This window comes from Hordeum vulgare, chromosome 6H, assembly GCF_904849725.1.
Source record: "Hordeum vulgare subsp. vulgare chromosome 6H, MorexV3_pseudomolecules_assembly, whole genome shotgun sequence".
Classification (NCBI taxonomy): Eukaryota; Viridiplantae; Streptophyta; class Magnoliopsida; order Poales; family Poaceae; genus Hordeum; species Hordeum vulgare.
Genome location: NC_058523.1, coordinates 517,267,053 through 517,277,575, shown reverse-complemented (window position 1 = coordinate 517,277,575; position 10,523 = coordinate 517,267,053).

Below are 10,523 nucleotides of genomic sequence, written 5' to 3'. Positions count from 1 at the left end.
TCTAAGCAAAATAAGGTGCATAAAAGGATTAACATCACATGCAATTCATAAGTGACATGATATGGCCATCATCACGTGCTCCTTGATCTCCATCACCAAAGCACCGGCACGATCTTCTTGTCACCGGCGCCGCACCATGATCTCCATCAACGTGTCGCCATCGGGGTTGTCGTGCTACTCATGCTATTACTACTAAAGCTACATCCTAGCAAAATAGTAAACGCATCTGCAAGCACAAACGTTAGTATAAAGACAGCCCTATGGCTCCTGCCGGTTGTCGTACCATCGACGTGCAAGTCGATATTATCTATTACAACATGATCATCTCATACATCCAATATATCACATCACATCGTTGGCCATATCACATCACGAGCATACCCTGCAAAAACAAGTTAGACGTCCTCTAATTTTGTTGTTTCATGTTTTACGTGGTGACCATGGGTATCTAGTAGGATCGCATCTTACTTACGCAAACACCACGACGGAGATGTATGAGTTGCTATTTAACCTCATCCAAGGACCTCCTCAGTCAAATCCGATTCAACTAAAGTTGGAGAAACTGACACTTGCCAGTCATCTTTGAGCAACGGGGTTACTCGTAGCGATGAAACCAGTCTCTCGTAAGCGTACGAGTAATGTCGGTCCAAGCCGCTTCAATCCAACAATACCGCGGAATCAAGAAAAGACTAAGGAGGGCAGCAAAACGCATCACCACCCACAAAAACTTTTGTGTTCTACTCGAGAAGACATCTACGCATGAACCTAGCTCATGATGCCACTGTTGGGGAACGTCGCATGGGAAACAAAAAATTTCCTACGCGCACGAAGACCTATCATGGTGATGTCCATCTACGAGAGGGGATGAGTGATCTATGTACCCTTGTAGACCGTACAACAGAAGCATTAGTGAACGCGGTTGATGTAGTGGAACGTCCTCACGTCCCTCGATCCGCCCCGCGAACAATCCCGCGATCAGTCCCACGATCTAGTACCGAACGGACGGCACCTCCGCGTTCAGCACACGTACAGCTGACGATGATCTCGGCCTTCTTGATCCAGCAAGAGAGACGGAGAGGTAGAAGAGTTCTCCGGCAGCGTGACGGTGCTCCGGAGGTTGGTGATGACCTTGTCTCAGCAGGGCTCCGCCCGAGCTCCGCAGAAACGCGATCTAGAGGAAAAACCGTGGAGGTATGTGGTCGGGCTGCCGTGGAAAAGTCGTCTCAAATCAGCCCTAAAACCTCCGTATATATAGGTGGGAGAGAGGGGACCTTGCCTTGGGGCTCAAGGAGCCCCAAGGGGGTCGGCCGAGCCAAGGGGGGAAGGTCTCCCCCCCCAAACCGAGTTGGACTTGGTTTGGTGGGTGGGAGTCCTTCCTTCCCTTCCCACCTCCTCCTTTTTTTTTCTCTTTGATTTTTCTTCCAATGCGCATAGGGCCCTTTTGGGCTGTCCCACCAGCCCACTAAGGGCTGGTGCGCCACCCTCAAGGCCTATGGGCTTCCCCGGGGTAGGTTGCCCCCCCGGTGAACTCCCGGAACCCATTCGTCATTCCCGGTACATTCCCGGTAACTCCGAAAACATTCCGGTAATCAAATGAGGTCATCCTATATATCAATCTTCATTTCCGGACCATTCCGGAAACCCTCGTGACGTCCGTGATCTCATCCGGGACTCCGAGCAACATTCGGTAACCAACCATATAACTCAAATACGCATAAAACAACATCGAACCTTAAGTGTGCAGACCCTGCGGGTTCGAGAACTATGTAGACATGACCCGAGAGACTCCTCGGTCAATATCCAATATTGGGACCTGGATGCCCATATTGGATCCTGCATATTCTACGAAGATCTTATCGTTTGAACCTCAGTGTCAAGGATTCATATAATCCCGTATGTCATTCCCTTTGTCCTTCGGTATGTTACTTGCCCGAGATTCGATCCGTTAGTATCCGCATACCTATTTCAATCTCGTTTACCGGCAAGTCTCTTTACTCGTTCCGTAATACAAGATCCCATAACTTACACTAAGTCACATTGCTTGCAAGGCTTGTGTGTGATGTTGTTTTACCGAGTGGGCCCCGAGATACCTCTCCGTCACACGGAGTGACAAATCCCAGTCTTGATCCATACTAACTCAACTAACACCTTCGGAGATACCTGTAGAGTATCTTTATAGTCACCCAGTTACGTTGCGACGTTTGATACACACAAAGTATTCCTCCGGTGTGAGTGAGTTATATGATCTCATGGTCATAGGAACAAATACTTGACACGCAGAAAACAGTAGCAACAAAATGACACGATCCACATGCTACGTCTATTAGTTTGGGTCTAGTCCATCACGTGATTCTCCTAATGACGTGATCCAGTTATCAAGCAACAACACCTTGTTCATAATCAGAAGACACTGACTATCTTTGATCAACTGGCTAGCCAACTAGAGGCTTGCTAGGGACAGTGTTTTGTCTGTGTATCCACACATGTAAATGAGTCTTCATTCAATACAATTATAGCATGGATAATAAACGATTATCTTGATACAGGAATCATAATAATAACTATATTTATTATTGCCTCTAGGGCATAATTCCAACAATACCACAGTTCGTATGGTGTCGTCTCAACGGATTTTGATGGTGCCCTATTTAAAGTGAATGCAGCTGTTTCTAATGCATAACCCCAAAACGATAACGGCAAATCGGTAAGAGACATCATAGATCGCACCATCTCTAATAAAGTACGATTATGACGTTCGGACACACCATTACGCTGTGGTGTTCCAGGCCGTGTCAACTGTGAAACAATTCCACATTGTCTTAAGTGAGCACCAAACTCGAAACTCAGATATTCACCCCCACGATCAGACCGTAGGAAATTGATCTTCTTGTTACGATGATTTTCAACTTCACTCTGAAATTGCTTGAACTTTTCAAATGTTTCAGAGTTGTGCTTCATTAAGTAGACATAACCATATCTACTCAAATCATGAGTGAAGGTGAGAAAATAACGATATCCGCCGCGTGCCTCTACGCTCATCGGACCACACACATCGGTATGTATGATTTCCAACAAGTCACTTGCACGCTCCATTGTTCCAGAGAACGGAGTTTTAGTCATCTTGCCCATGAGGCATGGTTCGCACGTGTCAAGTGAATCAAAGTCAAGTGACTCCAAAAGTCCATCGGCATGGAGTTTCTTCATGCGCTTTACACCAATATGACCTAAGCGGCAGTGCCACAAAAATATGGCGCTATCATTGTTAACTCTAACTCTTTTGGTCTCAATGTTATGTATGTATGTATCGCTATCAAGATTCAATATGACCAATCCTCTCACATTGGGTGCATGACCATAAAAGATGTTACTCATAGAAATAGAACAACCATTATTCTCTGACTTAAAAGAGTAACCGTCTCGCAATAAACAAGATCCAGATATAATGTTCATGCTCAACGCAGGCACTAAATAACAATGATTAAAGTTCATAACTAATCCTGATGGTAACTGAAGTGAAACTGTGCCGACGGCGATTGCATCAACCTTGGAACCATTTCCTACGCGCATCGTCACTTCATCTTTCGCCAGCCTTCGTCTATTCCGCAGTTCTGTTTCGAGTTGCAAATATGAGCAACAGAACCGGTATCGAATACCCAGGCACTACTACGAGAGCCGGTTAAGTACACATCAATAACATGTATATCAAATATACCAGATTTTTCTTTGGCCGCCTTCTTATCTGCCAGATACTTGGGGCAATTGCGCTTCCAGTGACCCATACCCTTGCAATAGTAACACTCTGTTTCAGGCTTAGGTCCAGCTTTGGGTTTCTTCGTCGGATTGGCAACAGGCTTGCCGCTCTTCTTTGAATTACCCTTCTTGCCTTTGCCGTTTCTCTTGAAACTAGTGGCCTTATTCACCATCAACGCTTGATGCTCTTTACGGAGTTCAGACTCTGCGACTTTCAGCATCGCAAACAACTCGCCGGGTGACTTGTTCATCCCTTGCATGTTGTAGTTCAACACAAAGCCTTTATAGCATGGCGGCAGTGATTGAAGGATTCTGTCAGTGATAGCCTCTTGCGGGAGTTCAATCCCCAGCTCAGCTAGACGGTTTGAGTACGCAGACATTTTGAGCACATGTTCACTGACAGACGAGTTCTCCTCCATCTTGCAAGCATAGAATTTATCGGAGGTCTCATACCTCTCGATCCGGGCGTTCTTCTGAAAGATAAACTTCAACTCCTGGAACATCTCAAATGCTCCATGACGCTCAAAGCGACGTTGAAGTCCCGGTTCTAAGCCATACAAGACTGGACATTGAACTACTGAGTAGTCCTCCTTACGTGCTAACCAAGCGTTCTTAACATCCTGATCAGCCGTAGCGGGTGGTTCATCTCCTAGCGCAGCATTAAGGACATAATCCTTCTTCCGAGCTTGTAAGATTAGCTTAAGATTACGAGCCCAGTCTACAAAGTTGCTTCCATCATCTTTCAACTTAGCTTTCTCTAGGAACGTATTAAAATTCAGGGTGACTGTCGCGTGAGCCATGATCTACAACACAAATATATTCAAAGTGGACTTAGACTATGTTCAAGATAATTAGAGTTTAACTTAATCAAATTATTCGCTAAACTCCCACTCAAAAAGTTCATCTCTCTAGTCATTTGAGTGGTTCATGATCCACTTACACTAGGTCAAGTCCGATCATCACGTGAGTTGAGTATAGTTTCAGTGGTAAGCATCCCTATGCTAATCATATCATCTATATGATTCATGATCGACCTTTCGGTCTCATGTGTTCCGAGGCCATGTCTGCACATGCTAGGCTCGTCAAGCTTAACCCGAGTGTTCCGCGTGCGCAACTGTTTTGCACCCGTTGTATGTGAACGTTGAGTCTATCACACCCGATCATCACGTGGTGTCTCGAAACGACGAACTGTAGCAACGGTGCACAGTCGGGGAGAACACAATTTCGTCTTGAAATTTTAGTGAGAGATCACCTCATAATGCTACCGTTGTTCTAAGCAAAATAAGGTGCATAAAAGGATTAACATCACATGCAATTCATAAGTGACATGATATGGCCATCATCACGTGCTTCTTGATCTCCATCACCAAAGCACCGGCACGATCTTCTTGTCACCGGCGCCGCACCATGATCTCCATCAACGTGTCGCCATCGGGGTTGTCGTGCTACTCATGCTATTACTACTAAAGCTACATCCTAGCAAAATAGTAAACGCATCTGCAAGCACAAACGCTAGTATAAAGACAACCCTATGGCTCCTGCCGGTTGCCGTACCATCGACATGCAAGTCGATATTATCTATTACAACATGATCATCTCATACATCCAATATATCACATCACATCGTTGGCCATATCACATCACAAGCATACCCTGCAAAAACAAGTTAGACGTCCTCTAATTTTGTTGTTTCATGTTTTACGTGGTGACCACGGGTATCTAGTAGGATCGCATCTTACTTACGCAAACACCACAACGGAGATATATGAGTTGCTATTTAACCTCATCCAAGGACCTCCTCGGTCAAATCAGATTCAACTAAAGTTGGAGAAACCGACACTTGCCAGTCATCTTTGAGCAACGGGGTTACTCGTAGCGATGAAACCAGTTTCTCGTAAGCGTACGAGTAATGTCGGTCCAAGCCGCTTCAATCCAACAATACCGCGGAATCAAGAAAAGACTAAGGAGGGCAGCAAAACGCACATCACCGCCCACAAAAACTTTTGCGTTCTACTCGAGAAGACATCTACGCATGAACCTAGCTCATGATGCCACTGTTGGGGAACGTCGCATGGGAAACAAAAAATTTCCTACGCGCACGAAGACCTATCATGGTGATGTCCATCTACGAGAGGGGATGTGTGATCTACGTACCCTTGTAGACCGTACAGCAGAAGCGTTAGTGAACGCGGTTGATGTAGTGGAACGTCCTCACGTCCCTCGATCCGCCCCGCGAACTATCCCGCGATCTGTCCCACGATCTAGCACCGAACGGACGACACCTCCGCGTTCAGCACACGTACAGCTCGACGATGATCTCGGCCTTCTTGATCCAGCAAGAGAGACGGAGAGGTAGAAGAGTTCTCCAGCAGCGTGATGGCGCTCCGGAGGTTGGTGATGATCTCGTCTCAGCAGGGCTCCGCCCGAGCTCCGCAGAAACGCGATCTAGAGGAAAAACCGTGGAGGTATGTGGTCGGGCTGCCGTGGAAAAGTCGTCTCAAATCAGCCCTAAAAACTCCGTATATATAGGTGGGAGAGGGGGGACCTTGCCTTGGGGCTCAAGGAGCCCCAAGGGGGTCGGCCGAGCCAAAGGGGGGAAGGACTCCCCCCCAAACCGAGTCCTACTTGGTTTGGTGGGTGGAGTCCTTCTTTCCTTTCCCACCTCCTCCTTTTTTTTCTTTTCTCTTTGATTTTTCTTCCAATGCGCATAGGGCCATTTTGGGCTGTCCCACCAGCCCACTAAGGGCTGGTGCGCCACCCTCAAGGCCTATGGGCTTCCCCGGGGTGGGTTGCCCCCCCCGGTGAACTCCCGGAACCCATTCGTCATTCCCGGTACATTTCCGGTAACTCCGAAAACTTTCCGGTAATCAAATGAGGTCATCCTATATATCAATCTTCGTTTCCGGACCATTCCGGAAACCCTCGTGACGTCCGTGATCTCATCCGGGACTCCGAACAACATTCGGTAACCAACCATATAACTCAAATACGCATAAAACAACGTCGAACCTTAAGTGTGCAGATCCTGCGGGTTCGAGAACTATGTAGACATGACCCGAGAGACTCCTCGGTCAATATCCAATAGCGGGACCTGGATGACCATATTGGATCCTACATATTCTACGAAGATCTTATCGTTTGAACCTCAGTGCCAAGGATTCATACAATCCCGCATGTCATTCCCTTTGTCCTTCGGTATGTTACTTGCCCGAGATTCGATCGTCAGTATCCGCATACCTATTTCAATCTCGTTTACCGACAAGTCTCTTTACTCGTTCCGTAATACAAGATCCCGCAACTTACACTAAGTTACATTGCTTGCAAGGCTTGTGTGTGATGTTGTATTACCGAGTGGGCCCCGAGATACCTCTCCGTCACACGGAGTGAAAAATCCGAGTCTTGATCCATACTAACTCAACGAACACCTTCGGAGATACCTGTAGAGCATCTTTATAGTCACCCAGTTACGTTGCGATGTTTGATGCGCACAAAGTATTCCTCCGGTGTTAGTGAGTTATATGATCTCATGGTCATAGGAACAAATACTTGACACGCAGAAAACAGTAGCAACAAAATGACACAATCAACATGCTACGTCTATTAGTTTGGGTCTAGTCCATCACGTGATTCTCCTAATGACGTGATCCAGTTATCAAGCAACAACACCTTGTTCATAATCAGAAGACTATCTTTGATCAACTGGCTAGCCAACTAGAGGCTTGCTAGGGACAGTGTTTTGTCTATGTATCCACACATGTAAATGAGTCTTCATTCAATACAATTATAGCATGGATAATAAATGATTATCTTGATACAGGAATTATAATAATAACTATATTTATTATTGCCTCTAGGGCATAATTCCAACACAATGCTCCCCAAGAATCCACTAGGGCCATCGTATTCTCCTCACAGCCTCACACAACGCGAGATGTCGTGATTACACTATTGGTGTCCTTGAAGGCGGCGACCGTACCTTTACAAACAAGGTTGGGGCAATCTCCACACAAAGCTTGGAGGCTCCCAACAAGACCACGAAGCTTTACCACAATGGAATGTGGCTCCGAGGAGACCTCAACCGTTAGGGTGCTCAAACATCCAAGAGTAACAAGATCTGCAAGGGATTAGTGTGGGGAATCAAATATCTCTTGGTGGAAGTGTAGATCAGGCCCTTCTCAACCAATCCCTAGGAAATCAACAAGTTTGACTGGCTAAGGAGAGATATCGGGCGAGAATGAGCTTTGGAGTAACAATGGAGCTTGGGGACGTAAAGGGTGAGCTTCCTGAGGAAGAAGACCTCTTTATATAGTGAAAAAAAATCCAACGGTTACCCCTCACTCACAGCACTAGCAGAGCGGTGCTACCGCTGCTAATAGCGGTACTACCACACGGTAGTAAAAAACTACTACCGTGCCTACCACTGCCGAGGCAAAAGGATGCGCAAAAAGTCCGTCGGAGCTGTAGTAAAAAACTACTACCGCCCAGAGAGCGGTACTACCGCTGGCCCTTTTGCACAGACAGGTAAAAACATGTTGGAGCTCCATTGAAGCAAGGGAAAGGTGGTGCAATGGAAATGTGTATCTGTTGATTCCACCGAAACCTTTCCGAAGCGGACCCCCTCTTAATAGTACGGGTTTCCTACGACTCAAATCCACCAGAGAGAAACATAGAAAGTGATGACCCACAAGTATAGGGGATCAATCGTAGTCCTTTCGATAACACCACTAGAGGAAAAACAACATACATCATATCAAAATACCGAACGAATACCAAATTCACATGACTATTATCAGCATGACTTATCCCATGTCCTCAGGAACAAAAGTAACTACTCACAAAGCATAATCATAATCATGATCAGAGGTGTAATGAATAGCATCAAGGATCTGAACATAAACTCTTCCACCAAGTAATCCAACTAGCATCAACTACAAAGATTAATCAACACTACTAGCAACCTTACAAGTACCAATCGGAGTCGCCAGACGGAGATTGGTTACAAGAGATGAACTAGGAATTGGAGAGGAGATGGTGCTGATGAAGATGTTGATGAAGATGCCTCCCCTCCGACGAGAGGAGTGTTGGTGATGACGAAGGCGACGATTTCCCCCTCCGGGAGGGAAGTTTCCCCGGCAGGATCGTCCTGCCGGAGCTCTAGATTGGATCTGCTCAAGTTCCGCCTCGTGGTGGCGGAGAATCCACGAAAAAGCTCCACCTTGATTTTTTCTGAAACGAAACCCTTCATATAGCAAAAGAGGGGGGACCAGTGTGCCGTCAGGGAGCCCACAAGCCCTGTAGCCGCCACCAGGGGGGTGGCGGCTACCAGGCTTGTGGGGCCCTGGTAGCTCCCCTCTGGTACTTCTTTCGTCCAGTATTTTTTATATATTCCCAAAAAATTCCACGTTGATTTTCAGGGCATTTGGAGTTGTGCAGAATAAAGGACTCAGACTTGCTCCTTTTCCAGTCCAGAATTCCAGCTGCCGGTATTCTCCCTCTTCAAATAAACCCTGCAAAATATGAGAGAAAAGGCATAAGTATGGTACCACAAGGTAATATAACAGCCCATAAAGCGATAAATATCAACATAAAGCATGATGCAAAATGGACGTATCAGAAAGCAACCGTTTTTGAAAGACTCGGAGGGGCACCGAATCGTCTTGTGCCTAGTCATGAATTATCTGAAATGCTCAATGCACACAATTAGTCCGCACACACATTGTCATCAATCACCAAAACCACTTAGGGAGAAATATGCCCTAACAAAAAGGAAAAACATGTTTTCTTTCTTTCTTCTTCTTCTGTGGGAGGTACATATTTACTTCTCGTGAATACACAAATTTCTTTCTCCGAGTGTCTCGTAAAAAAGGGGAAAAAGTGTTTTTTTCGTGAGAGGGGCATATTTACTTCTCGTGCGGCCACCGATTTGCTTCCGTGATGTGCCTTTCGAAAATTAAAAAATAACATGTTTTTCTTCTTTCGAAGGAGACACAGATTTGCTTTTGTGAGAGGCACAATTGTGCCTCATCGAAAAGGGGAAAAGTTAAAAAGACATGCTTTCGGTTTGGGTCTCTTCATGAAAAAAATGTAGTCTTGAAAGTCTCGACGTGAGGAATCCAACGATAAAAATGGTTCGAGATTTGAACGCATGGTTTAAGTGATAAAATATTTAGAATAAACTAATCTATGAAAAAAAAACTCCAAAATTACAACAAGTGAAGAGAGGATGTAGTGACCTTTGCAAAGAGCATTTTGAATACATGGTCAAAGGCTTTCCTATACACATTTAACAATTTTCAAATGCTTGATCATTTTCCTCAAATACCCCCTCCGTCCCAAAATAAGTGTCGCTACTTTAGTATAAAATTTATGCTAACTTAGTAGTAAATTTATGACACTTATTTTGAGACGAGGAAGTACATGTTAATTATTTTTCTATACATATTTACATTTTTCAAATGCTTGATTAACATTTTTTAAATACATGGTCAGCTTTTTTATATAAATATTTAACATTTTTCAAATGTTTAAGTAATTTTTTTCAAATATTTGTTCAACATTTCTTCAAATGCTTGATTAATATTATTTTTAAAATACACAATCAACTTTTTTCACACACATTGTATATTTTCTGTATACATGATTTTTTATAGACATTTTGTCCATATGCTTGGTTAACATATTTTCTAATTGTTTTATCTAAAATGATTTCTTAATATATTTATTTAAATTGTATCGAAGTATAAAGAAAAAAAAAAGAAAAAAGTAAAAAAACA